The sequence below is a fragment of the Zophobas morio genome, unplaced genomic scaffold (assembly GCF_036711695.1).
Source record: "Zophobas morio isolate AGI-343-1 ecotype UQ-CSIRO unplaced genomic scaffold, CSIRO_AGI_Zmor_V1 ptg000021l, whole genome shotgun sequence".
Classification (NCBI taxonomy): domain Eukaryota; kingdom Metazoa; phylum Arthropoda; class Insecta; order Coleoptera; family Tenebrionidae; genus Zophobas; species Zophobas morio.
Genome location: NW_026972126.1, coordinates 28,482,245 through 28,498,439, shown reverse-complemented (window position 1 = coordinate 28,498,439; position 16,195 = coordinate 28,482,245). Strand labels below are relative to the sequence as shown.

General features: G+C 33.8%; 1 protein-coding gene across 3 annotated transcripts in view; it reads left to right on the top strand.

Moving 5' to 3' along the window:
- Nucleotides 1-16,195, top strand: part of Mwh (multiple wing hairs) — a 30,010-nt gene that overhangs the window by 7,983 nt on the left and 5,832 nt on the right. Inside the window, exon 1 of one of the 3 annotated variants that reach the window (XM_064060885.1) lies at nt 5,814-5,996. The exons of the other annotated variants lie outside the window; for them this stretch is intronic. The gene's annotated coding sequence lies outside the window, so the exon portion shown is untranslated. Of the gene's footprint in view, nt 1-5,813; nt 5,997-16,195 lie in introns of those variants that run through there. 3 annotated transcript variants of the gene reach the window in all.

The following is a 16,195-nucleotide window of genomic DNA, read 5'->3' as shown; positions in this document are numbered from 1 at the left end:
TGGTTGTGTATGTTTTTAAAGGATATGGATTATCCTGGAAAAATATACATTGAGAAAATTAAGTAATGAGGGAACGTAAACATTAATAATAAATAAAACACGAAAGTAATATTTTTCTTTAATAAATGTCAAGCAGAAAAGCAAAAAATTGTGGACGAGGAGTAATTAGGTCGAGACCACTCACCCACATCCCAATTTTTGTTTATCGATTAGATAACAAACAAATTAATTAATCAAAAATCAATCTCTTTGAATTAACCATCGCTCCATCCACAATCACATTCCTCAGCATCTCCGTCCATCATTCCTAATCACCTCAAACACTTTAACGAATTAAGTAACGGTTACATAACCACAGCAATAATGACAAAACCGTCATTTTTTGTGTCCATTGACAAACATTCCGTCATTAGCAAATTTCCCAACGTAATTGGTTCCGAGTCAAGTTTCACCAACACCAAAAAAAAAAAAAAGAAAATCCGATCGGCGTTTTCATGCATATTAGATCAGACGCAAATTAAAACAATCTTGATCGATCGATTCTCGGTGGAAAGCAACCGGAACAGGAAACACGCGAATATCCCTAGGACTATAAAACTTTTTGCCGTTCACGGCACACACAATTTTTTTTCGCTGTTTGTCCATGCTTAACCTTTGCTTGAGGCCGTTGCGTAACAAAGTAAACGAACGTCAAGATACTTAATTAACATTTAACAGCAATCGAATCGATAATTGTCCCACGCCATACTTCGGGAAGAAACGAAGATCGCGTGTCCAGGAAACGCGTCTTCGTTTTTTGCGACAATGGGAAAATCGTTCGAAATAGAGAAAGTCGGCAAAAATCGAAGCGTTTAATTGATTCGTTCACAACAGATTTTGAATGAGTCGGTTCAAAACAAACCGAGAAACGTCGGGATTTATTTAATCAGTTCACATGGATCCATTAGAGCTATTACCATGCAAGTGTTGTATAATTCTGGGACTAAAGCTTCGAACTGGCTTACACCGAGATCGTTATCTCGCCGGAGCGGATTACTAGAGGAATTTGTCTTTTTTTCGCATTATCTCCGCATCGGAATGTTAAAAACCGATTTTATTAATTAGGGTCGCTAATTAGCTTTTTGCCACTGTTATTAAAACATTTTCAGCGATTTTCCTTTGTGAGAAATCCACGACCGTTATTCGAATTTGTTAGTTCGCTCGAAATTATGCAGAATTTGTAGTTTTGACAGTTCCAAATAGGTTCGACTTTGTTAACAGTTATTTACAACTTATAAAAGTCCGTTAGTGGTAATTAAATTGGTTTAATTCGTGTCGATGGTGGTTTGGCTAAGACACATTTTGGGAAAAAACCTGCGATCGGGGATTCCGTTACATCTAACCGAATTTGCATTTAAAAAGTACTTTCGCGCTTGTAGTGGAACAAATTGAGGCAAAAGTTTTGTTTGTTTTTGGTTGCGTAATTTTGAGCTGAACTTGCCCGATAATGAATTCTTGACGCTTTTTTTGGCGACTTTCTTTGGACTTGGGTTCGGTGGATGACGTAAGTGAAGGTGGCGTTCAAGACGTTGTTGTTTTTTGCTAAATAAATCCGACGGTTTTATTAAAGTTTTGGTTTGAGTTCTTTATATAAGGTGACATGTTTATGTGGACGGTAAGTCGTTTTGGAAACTGAGAATCCGCTTCCGAAATATTTATTTCTTTTTTTTTTATGGACAGAGTTTAAATTATTTACGGGTCGAGGTAATAAATTTTGCGAATATTTGCATTAATGTTGGCGAGATTTATTTTCGAAGTTTCCATGTTTATTAATGTTGCATGTTTATTACTTTAAGAGAAATTACTTTCGCTGGAATAATTAGATTAGCAAATATATCAATTTTTGGCAGCAAAGCTCTGTACAGTTTTAGGGTTTTAGCAGTTGGTCAAAATTTAATGGTTACAGTTTCAAAAACTGGGTAACTGTCACATATACTTTCCTTATTGAAAACTTTAATTCAATGTTTAAAATTTGACGAAAACTGTATCAGTGGCATATCTTGATTTATATTTGCCTAACTGATGAATATTTACGTTATGATTAATAAAACCATTACACATGCAAATAAGGTGAAAAATAATGATGATTTTTCAGTTTTACAAGACTCAATTTTGTCCTAAAGGTTATAATTTTTTTCCCTAGCGGAGAACAACTGGTGGTTGTCGTTTTCAGTCTATCATTATTTATTAGGTATATTATGCAATTTATTGTAGTTTCAAGGATTCGTTAGTAAAAGACGCTGAATATCGACACTATAAAGATTGTCTAATCGATGACAAAAAATTTAAAAATTCTATCAAGTTTACCACCTCAAAACGAGGAACCATTAATTTCCAGACGACACACTTATGTTGTGCAAGACTCCAGTGTTTTATAATGTTAAACTCAAGAACAGAAATTAACTTTTCTAAATTTTTCTATTTTTCGATTTCTCAATTTCTCGACTATTTATAGATTTTTTGGTTTTTCGACTTTTTGATTTCTCGAATTCTTCTCGATTTCTCGATTTTTCAATTTTCTAGCTTCAATTTAATTTTTCGATTTTTCAATTTTTTGATTTTTCGACTATTCGATTTTTCTATTTCACAGTTTTTCGAAGTATTTAGTTTTGGAATTTTTCAATTTTTCGATCTTCAATTTTACTTCGATGTTTCAATTTTTTATTATTTTAATTTTGGGATTTTTCAGTATTTCGGTTCTTCAATTTTTCGATTTTTTGACTTTTCGATTTTTCGATTTGTCCATTTTTTACTTTTTCTTTGTAAATTTTTGATTTTTCAATTTTTCAATTTTTCGATTATTCTATTTTTTTTTCGATATTTCAATCTTCAAAATTTTTGGATTTTAAAAATTTTACATTTTTAATTTCCCAATTTTTCGAATTTTTTAATTTTAGATTTTAGAGTTTTTTGATGTTCGATTTTCGATCTATTGATTTTTCGATTTCTTGGTTTTAGATTTTTCGGTTTTTCAATTTCTCGACTTTTCGATTTTTCAATTTTTCAATATTTTAGTTTTGTGGTTTTGCAGTATTTCGATTATTAAATTTTTCGATTTTTCGCTATTACATTTGTAAATTTTAGATTTTTCAATTTTTCAATTTTTCGATTATTTTTATTCGAATTTTATTCGGTTTTTCAATCTTCCAATATTTCAGTTTTGGGATTTTTCAATATTTCTACTTTTCGATTTTTCAATTTTCCGGTTTTTTAATTTTATATTTTTCAATTTTCTCATTTTTTGAGATTCCGATTTCTCGATTTTCCAATTTTCAGATTGATCAATTTTTAGATATTTTAATTTTTGAATTTTTAAAATTTCAGATTTTTTCGATTTTTCAGTTCTTCGTTATTTTTGTTTCTCAATTTTTCGAAATTTTTAAACTTTAGGTTTTTCAGTTTTTTGATGTTCGATTTCTCGATCTATCGATTTTGCGATTTCTCGGTTTTAGATTTTTCTGTTTTTTAATTTCTCGGTTTTTCAATTTTCTGTTTTTTCGATTTATCAGTTTTTCAAATTTAAAATTTTTCAATTTATAAATCTTCGATTTTTCGGTTTTTTGGATTTTTCGACTTTTCAATTTTTTGATTTTCCAATTTTTCGTCATTTCAGTTTTGGAATTTTTCAAGTTCTCGTTTTTTTGTGTTTTTTTTTTGAAAATTGGATTGAAGTTTTTCGATTCAATTTTCTGATTTTTCAATTTTTCGATTTTTTAAATTTTGGATTTTTCTATTTCTCGATTTTAGGTTTTCAATTTTTTGATTTCTCGATTTTTCAATTTTTTCGGTATTTTAATTTTTCAATTTTTGATTTTTCAATGTATTGATTTTTCAGTTTTTCGATTTTTCAAATTATCGGTTTTTTAAATTTTCAATTTTTCAATTTATAAATTTTCGATTTTTCGATTTTCGGCTGTTTCGATTTCTAAAGTTTTCTATTTTTCAATATCTTTTCGATCATTTGATTTCTCGATCTGTCTCGATGGTTCATTTCGCAATGTTTAAGCTTTTCAATTTTTCGATGTTTTGATTTCTTGGTTTTTTGATTTTTCGGTTTTTCGATTTTTCGATTTTCCAATTTTCATCTCAGTTTTGGAATTTCTCAATTTCTTAATTTTTCAGTTTTTCATTTAAATTTTCTGATTTTTCAATTGTTCAATCTTTTAAATTTTCGATTTTTTGATTTGTCGATTTTTGATTTTTCAATGTTTTGATTTTTAAGTTTTAGGTTTTTCAATTTTTCGATTTCTTAGTGTTTCGATTTCTCAATTTTTCGATATTTTAATTTTTCAATTAAATTTTTTTTTCTATTTTTGATTTTTCAGTTCTTCGATATTTCTATTGTTGAATTTTTGATTTTTCAATTTTATTGTTTTATCAATTTTTCGATTTCCCAATTTGTACATGGTTCAGTTTTGGAATTTTTTAACTTTTCGATTCGTGAATTCCATTTTTCAATGTTTTGATTTTTGAGGTTTTTGATTTTTCAATTTTTTGTTTTTTTAATTTTTCCATTTTTCAACTATTCGAATTCTCTATTTTTCAGTTTTTCAATATTTTAGTTTTGTGGTTTTTCAGTATTTCAATTATTAAATTTTTCGATTTTTCGCTTTTACATTTGTAAATTTTAGATTTTTCAATTTTTCAATTTTTCGATTATTTTTATTCGATTTTTCAATCTTCCTATATTTCAGTTTTGGGATTTTTCAATATTTATACTTTTCGATTTTTCAATTTTCCGATTTTTTAATTTTATATTTTTCAATTTTTTGATTTTTTGAGTTTTCGATTTCTCGATTTTCCAATTTTAGGATTGATCAATTTTTAGATATTTTAATTTTTGAATTTTTATAATTTTAGATGTCTCGATTTTTCGATTTTTCAGTTCTTCGTTATTTCTGTTTCTCAATTTTTCGAATTTTTAAATTTTAGATTTTTTAGTTTTTTGATGTTCGATTCCTCGATCTTTCAATTTTGCGACTTCTCGGTTTTAGATTTTTCGGTTTTTTAATTTCTCGGTTTTTCAATTTTCTGTTTTTTCGATTTATCGGTTTTTCAAGTTTAAAATTTTTCAATTTATAAATCTTCGATTTTTCAGTTTTTTGGATTTTTCGACTTTTCAATTTTTGATTTTCCAATTTTTCGTCATTTCAGTTTTGGAATTTTTCAAGTTCTCGTTTTTTTTGGTTTTTTTTTTTGAAAATTGGATTGAAGTTTTTCGATTCGATTTTTCGATTTTTTAAATTTTGGATTTTTCTATTTCTCGATTTTCGGTTTTTCTATGTTTTGATTTTTAAATTTTAGGTTTTCAATTTTTTGATTTCTCGGTTTTTCAATTTTTTCGATATTTTAATTTTTCAATTTTTGATTTTTCAGTTTATTGATTTTTCAGTTTTTCGATTTCTTGAATTTTTCTTTGATTTTTCAGTTTGGGATGTTTCAATGTTTCGATTTTTCGACTTCTCAGTTTCAGATTTTGGTTTCTAAATTTTTCGATGTTTTTCAACCAAAAGCAAAATCCAAGCAGCAAAATCCCCACCCGGCAATTTTTCAAAAACGCGTGAAAGTTGTCCGATTTTTCGCCCCACAAGTCTCCTTAATGCTCTCCACTTCTTTTTGTCACCGTACATTAAGGCCGTTTTATTTACTTTCCACGCATCGTAACTCGTAATTTCAGTCTTTCTCTCGCGAAAACCGGCATCCAGGCCGCCCTTTTCCCGCCAACCAAACAATCGCGCTCGAGTTAAAAGTCCTCGCCTCCTTTGATGATGACAAAGTAGCAGGTCGGCGTAACCTCCTGCAAGAAGCTGACACTCAGTCGTTCTTCGGCTGTTCGCGCAGGTGCTCCTCAGTCAAGCGCGATCAAAACAGTTAACGAATAAATCGAGCTCTCTTCGACAGTGCAGTGACTTATGACATGGAGTACCTTCGACGTTGCAGCAGGACGCTACCTTAAGGTAAATCTCTTCATTTAACCTCCGTCTAATTGAGCTAATTAAAGCGCTAAGAGCCCGCATTGTCTACAAATTGCTTCTCATAATATTTCGCCTTTTTGTGTAACACGGGGCGCTAATTACTGATAACGCGAAGATTGAAGCTTGAATGTACATTTGCATATAAAATAAAGTGTCTGTTCTTCGCCGCTGATGGACACGATTCGAAGATTCTCGGCTTCTATAGGAAGTTAAGGTCATAGCACTTTTATTGTGTGCATTTCTCTGCACAGGGACGGACTCGACTTGGGCCTACCTGTACCGTTAGGGAGGCAACAATGCCAAGAAAAGTCTTTGAAAAAGCGAAAATTGCCTGAGATCTAACTGTACCAAGCGGGATTTAAACGGGTTTTTATGATTGATGGCTTTGTCGGTCGGGAGGTGAAGAAAGTGATTCAGTTTGTGATTTGTTGATCGTTTGTAATTTGGATGTGTATGAGGAAAAAAATCATTAACATTTGGAAAGGTGCAAAGAAAAAAAAAAAGATAGAAAGCTATAAAGTTGGAAATTTTATTGCGGGGTTCCGTTCGGCGAAGAAGTCGATCGATGGAAATTAAGCCGTAAAAGTAATTGGATAAAGGTGGTGTTTGGATGTCACAAACGCCCATGCTGCGCTAAAAACATCATTTGAATATTCATTTCTCTCGTAAATTTTGATATAAAAAGACGAAGAACGCACACCCACAACATGGAAGATTCTAGTTTGATAAACAAGCCGAATCAAGACAAATGCAGTCTGGACAGGAATTTCTAGATGCTGAAGATAAAACTAAGAAATAGGAGATGACTAGTGTGTGACGAATGGCTTGCTGAAAATAAATTTTAATATACTTGGAATTTTCAGCTGAGGATTAATTTACCGAATGGAGTGTCATCTTTAAGTATGCAGTTGTTGGAATTACAAAAATGCTGTATTCTAAGCTGTTTACAATTTTACGAAAACTAAAGAGACACCCGATGACAGAGATAAATTGGAGATACATCCAAACCCGGAATTAATATAAAGTCATATAATAAATAAAAATGCAGAACTGCCTGGAATATGTTTTAATATATTTGGAATTACACTTGTATTTCCAATGTCAAAATTACTTATTTAAAAACAAAATTACTTTGATTTATTATAAGAAAATATAAAGGTAAAGAAATCAGAAAATACGGAAATACGTTAACATCAATAGTTTTATTAGATATTGTAATTATTTGTAGTAATTGTTTATTGTCACTGTACAGTTGTTAAATACAAGGGAATGGTCGGTAGTATTAGTTTTGTGGCTACTTGTACTCTGACTACAGGATGCAGTCACATTATGTTCTGAAATAGTGACATGGTTTCATTGTAGTTGACAACTCTTCAAAATATGCCAACATTACGTTTTTTGACAACGAATTTACTTAAATAAAAATTGACCTAAACGTCTCCTTTTCCTATTCTGAGACGATTCTGCATGCTTTAAGTGTGTTTAGTGGCTCAGAACCATCAAAAAACGTTGAAATATAGTTCAAATTCAATAAAAATCGACAAAAATACAGTTTCTAGCTAAAATTTGATGGTTTCGTTGCTCTTTCCGAGCCCGTAGGGTATCTGAGTGGCTTAAAAGTAAAAGAAAACACTTCAAAAGTGACGTTTCTGAAGAATTTTAACAATTTTCTTGTATCTACGAACGCCAGAATGCATAAAATTGACCTAATATCTTCATATCTTTCACGCGACTTTGTGGGCAATAGATTGTCAATAGCCGTTTTGGCCTTTTCAATTATCTCCGGCGGCGTGCACATTAATTCATCATCATCACTATCGCTAGACATTTTAGACTACAATTAAATAGAATCCGTAAAAAGAGAGAAATGTTGATATTTTTTGCAGTAAATGTTACCTTGTTCGTTTTCTTCTTTTAAAATTCTTTGATTATGCCTCTTTTATTAACAGTAACGCTGACAGTGCTTCACAATTTTGTATTTGCCTGTCCGTATTGTCATTTTCACTACCAACCTAAACTGAATAAATCGAAAAATCCCTAACTGTGCGATTTGCTTTTCTTACGCACGCTGTGCGTAAGGACACGCATACATGATTAGCGAGTTGTGTGATCTTAACGATTTACAGTGGTGATCGTAGAAAAAGATAGTTTTCGACGTTTAAATCCACTAGATTTATTACTACTCGAATCAAAAACAGATTAGGTATTATAACTACAAGAGCTTTCATTTCGCTCTTTTTTCTTAATATTGGTAGACTCCTTTTCGCAACAAGAAACTTAAAACATGTATAAAATAGTAAATTTGTATAGGAAAATATCGATTGTGCAATTATGCTCCGCCCCTCGCTCTGAGAACGAATGAAAAATTCATCACAATTAAGATCGAGGCGGATGGGTGGGGCTTCTCTTTGGTTTTCTTTTTTAATTAATACATTTAATTTTTTTGTATAACATGATTACTTAAGGACATATGTATTTCGCATGGTAATTTCTCGTAGAAAAATAAGAATTTTACAATTAAGCTCCGCCCTTCGGCTTACGACGAATACAAAAAAATCATCAGAATTGAAATCGGGCGGGTGGGCGGGGCTTATATTTTGCCTTTTTTTTACTTCACGTAGCCATCTTTTCTCAACAAGAAACTTAGCACATGGTTAAAAATGGTACGGAACCTAATTGCGAAATCGATATTTCCTGATACAAATTTACCATTTTCAACATGTTTTAAGTTTCATGTTGTGAAAAGAAGTCTATACATACTAAAACAAAAAGGTAAATTGTAAGCCCGCCCACCCGCCCTATCTCAACTGTGATGATATTTTTTATTCTCCGTGAACCAAGGGGGCAGAGCTTAACTGCAAATTACTTATTTCTTTACAAGAAATTAAAAACATGTTTATGAGTATCGTGTTGTTCAAAGAATACCATGAACATTAAGAAAAAAAGGCAAAATATAAACCCCGCCCGCCCACCCTATCTCAATTGTGATGATGTTTTTTATTCACTGTGAACCAAGAGGGCGGAGCTTAACTGCAAAATACTTATTTCTTTACAAGAAATTAAAAACATCTTTTTGAGTAACTTGTTGTTCAAAGGATACTATGCATATTAAGAAAATAAAGCAATATGTAAATAACGCCCACCCTCCCCATCTCAATTATTTTATAATAATTTTTTTCTTAGAAACTCAAAACACTTTGAAAATGGTAAATTTTTGTAAGGAAATATGGATTTTGCAATTAGGATCCGCCCTTTGGTCTGTCAACGAATCACTACTTCTTACTTCATTACTATTTAGAACATAGCAGGTATGGGTGGGGCTCAATCTTTGGCTTAAATTTTTTCTTAGTATACATTGTATTCTTTGAATAACACGATACTCAAAAACATATCTTACATGGTAATTTCTTGTAGAGAAATAATAAGGATAAATATAATAATAAATCATCACAATTGAGATAGAGCGGGTGGGCGGGGCTTATATTTTGCCTTTTTTCTTAATCGTAGTCGTCTTTTTAGAACAAGAAACTTAAAACATGTTTAAAGTGGTAAATTCTTGTAGACAAATATGGATCTTGCAATGGGCGGGTACGGGTGGGGCCTAATTTTTGCCTTTATTCAGTTCTTAATATACATACGTAGTATTCTTTGAACAACACGATACTCAAAACATGCTTTTAATTTCTCGTAGAGAAATACTGATTTTGCAGTTAAACTCCGCCTTCTTGGCTCACGACGAATAAAAAAAATCATAACAATTGAAATAGGGTGGGTGGGCGGGGTTTATATTTTGCCTTTTTTTCTTAATATGTGTAGACTTATTTCCACAACAAGAAACTTAAAACATGTCTAAAATGCTAAATTTTGTAGTAATCAACTTAAATCCTCCACTTTTCTTCTACAATCCCATAGAAATACGGCAAAAGTTGAACATCAAAGTTCTATCAACGCCAACGTGGCAACGGAGTTTATAAATGACTATTCTCAGCTCTAAAAGCAACGTCAGCGAGGCATTATTGTGTATCGCTTTGTTTAATTAATTTAAAAATCATCATATTTATGGTTAAATTGCGTTCAATCAAAATTGTGGAAATACTTATTACGAATCAAAAATTTGTTCTTTTTTGGAATTACAAAATTCCATATTTTATAGCGTATGTTTCAATATATGTATTTGGAATTACTTATGTACTTCTATGATTGATTGCTGAAAAAGAATTATTGGAGAGTTTATAGTAAAGAGGTAATGAAACCACAAGTTTTTATAAAATCAAAAATCTGTGATGTGAGAAACTTGCTTTCATTTTTCGCGACTACATTAACATTTCTTTGGAACTACAACAAAATTTGGTATCTTATAACCCCTTGCGAAAAAACTATTTTGGCTTAAATTACGCCCATCTGAAGCAACCAGGCGGAAGAAAGTCATAATTCCCATCAGTCCTACGCAGTGCCGTAACTAGCCCATAAATCACTTATTAATTATAGCGTAAATGTAAATTCTCCATTTACAATTCCACGCCAATACAAAAACCAGAAACGACACGTTTGTTTTCACTCACACAAGAAACAAACCACACTTTCTACAAAAAAACTAACGACGATGATTCAAAAAAAGGGAAGAAATGGAACGCACCACAACAACAAAAACGCAAATCTATATTCGCAATTACGGAGAAACTAGGAAAAGTAGAAGTTAACTATGTCAAAAAGAAGCACAGAGAAGAAAAAACAAACCACATTTCACTATCCGTCCCTTAGAAACCTCCACGCTCTGGTTGGTCTTGGTATCACCTGACCACCACGCTGATTTTTCGCATCTTCGCATAATCGGAAGATACAGATACATTTGCTGTAACTGTTATTGTACTGTATTCAAACCTACTTTACTTTTTATAATTATGGTGATGCGTTTCGATGACATCTGCTACGCCTTGACCATATCCGAGGAAGAAATCATGTCAAAACCGAGATTGTGGCGGAAAATGAAGAAACGTTACTCAATTCGGACGTTCTTCAATGTCGAGATGCTATCTTAAAAAGTGTCGCAACCACATTAGACAGCAAGCGACAAATTGTGTTTTAATGACAGCCGTAACGACTGAAGAAAGTCCACCTGTTTTCACCGCTTAATCAAAATCCGCGTTGCAATATGTTGCATTTCCTCGCGAAGAAACCAGAAAAATCCCATTTCTGGGTCAATGGTACAAGAAGGAAGCATTTTCACCTTGATCGATTCCATCAAACTTAATTTACGATTTGACGAACGAAGAAAGTCCGAAAGTGCTTACGTAATCCTTTGTTTCGGTTTTTCTCGTCAGCTGGAATTTTAAAAACCGGCCTATTAATTTTCGGCAAATTTAAATTACGTGGTACTCGAAGCGGTTCGTTAGCCCGCCACATGTTGCGCCTTAATTAGGCGGTCTTTATGCCTTTTTAGTTTTTAATTAAGATGATGAAGTGCCTTGGTTGGGTTTTTTGCCTCAACATAGCCCGCCGAGTGAATGGACGACCACGAGTTTTCAATGGGACTCTGATCGGGCTCTTCAGGTCGCGCTCTTCCCGTGCAAAAGCGGAATTCCAGGAAACCGAAATGTCAACCGCGGTTAACGACAGTCCGAGTTGCTATCTTATCCCCTTTGAAGAAAAACGATTTTCACCTTAAGCGACTTTCGTTGTTGAATTAAACATTCGGTTAATTACCGATGGCACTCTTTAATGGCGGTCCTGTTATTCCGCCATTGTGTGCAAATTAATAACGCGTCTATTCTTAACGACAGCTAGTAAAGCTAGTGGTTCTAAAAACCACTACGATTTATGGCGAATAAAAACCTTAATTAATTGCCGGTTATAAAGTTTTTCGATGACGGAGCGCTTCAGGTATGCTCGGTCGCGTTGGCTGCGGATACATCAAGGTCACGGCGGGCTGACAGCTGTCAGTCACGGTTTGAGGTTAGGTCAGTCCTCGCCGACGCTTTTACTTTGCGCTTTTCACGCACAACCGCTACAATTAAATAGAAATCGGTAGGAAGCGGTCGATAATATACAGAAAGTAAAATGCACATGTGGGTTATTACAAGTCGAGCAAAAAAAATCGGTTTTCCTTTAATAATTCAAAGTTTCACTTAATGCATGCATCGAAAGTGTCGATTTCGTTAATCCGCATGTTTTTGCAAGTTCCGATCCGATTCTAGTAGAATCTAGACCTAATCATGTATAAAGAGCAGTTTCCATGCTTATCCAGGATGCGAACCCACTCATTTAGTGCTTTTTACTCTAATTGTGTGGTATTAATGGCGTATCGGAAACCAATAAAAACAACCATGAGAGCGCACTTACTCTAATAACCTCATTCGTCCATTTTTCTCATCTAACTCGTTGCATAACTCCATGATTTATCAACTATTTCGTTTCGGTCGTTTGGTAATTTTCTTGTCGTTGCGTTGGGAGCATTAGGTGAGTTATTTGCGCCGGTTGCCGGACTTGTCTATAATTATTTCTGACCACGAGATGTATTGTGAGACTTGTTTCGAGTAATGAAAGGAAGATTTGCACAAATTATGTTGTGGTGCTGTTCCGGCAAGTAAATTACAGGTCTGGCGAGGTAGGAACTTGTCGGAGTTCATTTTTCTAGTTGAAAAAGTGCTGATGTGAAGGTGGGTTGGTGCGACTGGAGTTCTTGCCCCGGTGTGTGGTTGGCACGCCTGCGTCAGGCGATATTTATTGAATATTGATTAGGTACGATCGGTTTTGGTCACGGGGGTCGGGAAGCTTGGGTACTACTTTTAAATTTAACACACGTGTGGTGGCAACTCTGCAGATTTTTAAATTTTCTTACGGTAAAGGTTGGTATTTGCTAAAAATAGCCTGTTTTTGATGTTGTGGGTACCACTGTCGGTACTATGTCTTCACAGTTAATTATCCACGAATTCGTTTTCGGAAATATTGTGGATGTTGGTAGTACTGTACTGTATATAAAGTATAAAATAGGAACGACAGTAGTACTTACCAAATTATCTAAACGAAAGTTGTATAATGACAAAAATATGTCTTATAATTAGAAGATACTGTGTTGGTACTAGTTGAGATCAAAGAAGAAGGAACTGTTGGTGGTATAAGTACTGGGAATGATTTCTTTGTTAGGTTAACTTTTGTACTTAAAACTGTAACTTGGTGATGCGGCGTTACTGCTAGTTCTTTTTTTAAGAAGTCTGGGTTAATAGTTTTGGAAATAATTTCAAGAAATTGAAAATCACGGGTGATAATTTTCCTAATAACTTACCTGCAGGTGGTACTGCATATTTAAAGATTGCAATCACAGTTAATTTGCATATACCTACACCTACCTTCCAATTTTTTAAAGTAAAGTTTGTAATTTATATGCAACTGTGCTTTCTAAATTTTACTTTATAATCTAAAAAAAATGTATAAATATTAAAATATTGTAGGACAAATTAGTTTGTGTATTATTTATAATGAAACTAAGAAAAAAATCAGGTATCACGTTCTTGTTTAGTAAAGACAGAAGTTATATTTTAGGTTCCACTATATGACCTGACTGAAAGTTTTCTAGTTCATAGTTGGTAGTTCTGGATGTATAATTTGTCTATGGTGGTAGTACTGGAGGAGGCAATTTTAAGTGTTTTTTTGGGGTCGAGCTTTATTTACATAATTACATATTGTTTTAAACAGTATAACTTTTTTGACAAGCGGTACTAATGTGGTTTTTCTAGATATGGAAGCAAAACTTATTCGTAGTACCACCTTTATTTTAAAGACCGAACCCATAACATCCGTAATTGTTTCGAATGCAACTCATTTTAGTGTCCATTGTTTTTGTTGACACGTCTGGATGCAGGTACTACTCTTACTTTTAACAACGCCATTGACCACATAGAAACATTAAATATTTCGAACATATTTCGCCACCACGAACCTACTCATTAATCTCGGCCACATTTTCCTGTCAGTCGTACCAACTTAAGCGCCTCCAAGTCGCACACGAATAGTAAAAGTCCCGCTACTACCTCTCCTCTATCTCCAGAAGCAGAGCTGCCAGCGTGTGCCAAGAAGTCGATGCCCAACACCATGGTGGGAGAGAAACACGCTAGCCAGATGACGGACGATTCAATATACCGTTCTTTAACAAACGTCAAGCGAAAAAACAAAACAATCGAATTAAACAGCCGACCTCGATCCACCAAAAGTGACACTCGCGTGCGAACCGGCCTTAACACTAGAACCGCCGAAAATTCAACATACCTGGAACCGCCGCCCCGGTCAAATTGACCGGTGATTAAAACTCGGTTTTTTCGATTGTTTTTATGAATTACCATATCTATTTACATAAAAATAAACGCAAAATACGTAAATAATTGTTACCTTAACGTAGTTATCTTAAATGTTTTTACAATTTTTGTAGTAGGTTGTTTCAAATTCTTATAAACCACATAGGTTCTTTTTTTTAGTTCTCACACATAAGTTTTATTTTCACATTTATTTTCTAGATATGTACGTCTCTTACGAGATTGATGACATATCTTTGATCCACCCTCACAATTATTGGAATATTATAGATCTTTTTTGTTATGGGTTATTCTGCGAGTGTTCTGTTGCACTCGACCAAGTAATATTCACCACCATCGTGTATCACAAACTGTGTCACGGTCAGATTCTCCACCACATTGTTCTTTACTCCGAACAAGGTGAGAAAGTATTTCAATTTCCCTATCAATATTAGATAATTTAGAATCATACTCCGAATTTTTTGGTGGAAGATATTCCGGTTAGTCTAAATATGCTAATGCCTGTGAAGCTATGAGGCCTTTCCTGGACCACATACAATTCAATTTGTATATAGGTAAGTATAGAATACTAAAACTAAACAGAAAGCGTGCCCTTTCGAAGTACAACAGAGCAATTTTTATGTTCACAAATTTACACGCTGTAATTTGCAAAAATTTTGTACGCATGCGCAAAATCAGTTCTGCGCATGTGTGGCACAAGTAGAAACAGGTTCTTAGCCGACTGTAAGAATGAACACCTTGAAATAAGTACGAACAAAAACTAACAAAGAGGAAAAGCCCTGATTGTTTGATGCAGATATATGCCTTTTTTTATTTTAGAAATGTTGAAAATATAAATTTATTTACATTTGGTGCAAGTCAAACTGTATAATTCATTCAACTGTTCCCAGAAAATAAACTAAATGACATATACATTTAATCAAAATATAATATTAACGTTCCGGTCAATCTGACCGGGCCGGCGGTTTCAGGAAAAAGTTTCCAAAAGAGCGCTCAGAATATTTCAAAATGTTCAAAATTTTGTGACAGCATTGCCAAAGATAATTTAGGAAAACTCAGAAGATTGCAAGATCATAGAAAAATTATTTCCGTTTAAAAAAAAACTTTAAAATCGGAAAACGGTCAAATTGACCGGTGCGGCGGTTCTAGTGTTAATGAGAACCGGCGTCCAAAGACAAAAAGCGAACAATGTCCAAGTCAGAGTAGGGTGCGAATCGAGCCGGTACCACCCAGCAGAGACAAAAAAGTGAAAAGTACCGACCGAATAGGAAAAAACTAGAGAAAAAAGGTAATTGTGAGACAATGGTTGGATTAGAATTAGAAGTGGGTACCGCCGGTGGTACCAGCGTCTCTTTTTTAATGACATTTCTGCCCGGCAACTCAATCACGCCTACTTCCTGCTGAGGATTAATGTTAATTTTCAGGTGCTCCATTAGATATGATCGAAATTTTTTGCTTGTCTTGTTTTGTTAGAAACGTGGTCGAGATGAGCCGATAAAGCCGGATTCACACGCTCTAACAGGACGTTATTAATAACGCGCTGTCGCTCCGATTTGTTCGTTTAATCCGCGATTGATGCGTCGGTAAATCTTTTTCTTCGTTTCTTCGTAGTGGAATGGAAGGGTGAAATTTCACACAGTTGCGCTAAGTAACTTATTATGGTTATTAGCTGTCAGGTCGGCGTTTATGGAGGGGCTTGACAACTGCTGGTGGTTATTAGGTATTTAAGCTGGCTTTTTTGTCGTCGTGGGGCTTTTATGACATGTTCCGAGATGGATTAATGGGTGGAATTAAAACGGGAAAATGTGTGTTGGTAATGGATAATGCACCATAGCCACAGTACCGAGACCTGTGACCACGAACTGTCGACTAAAA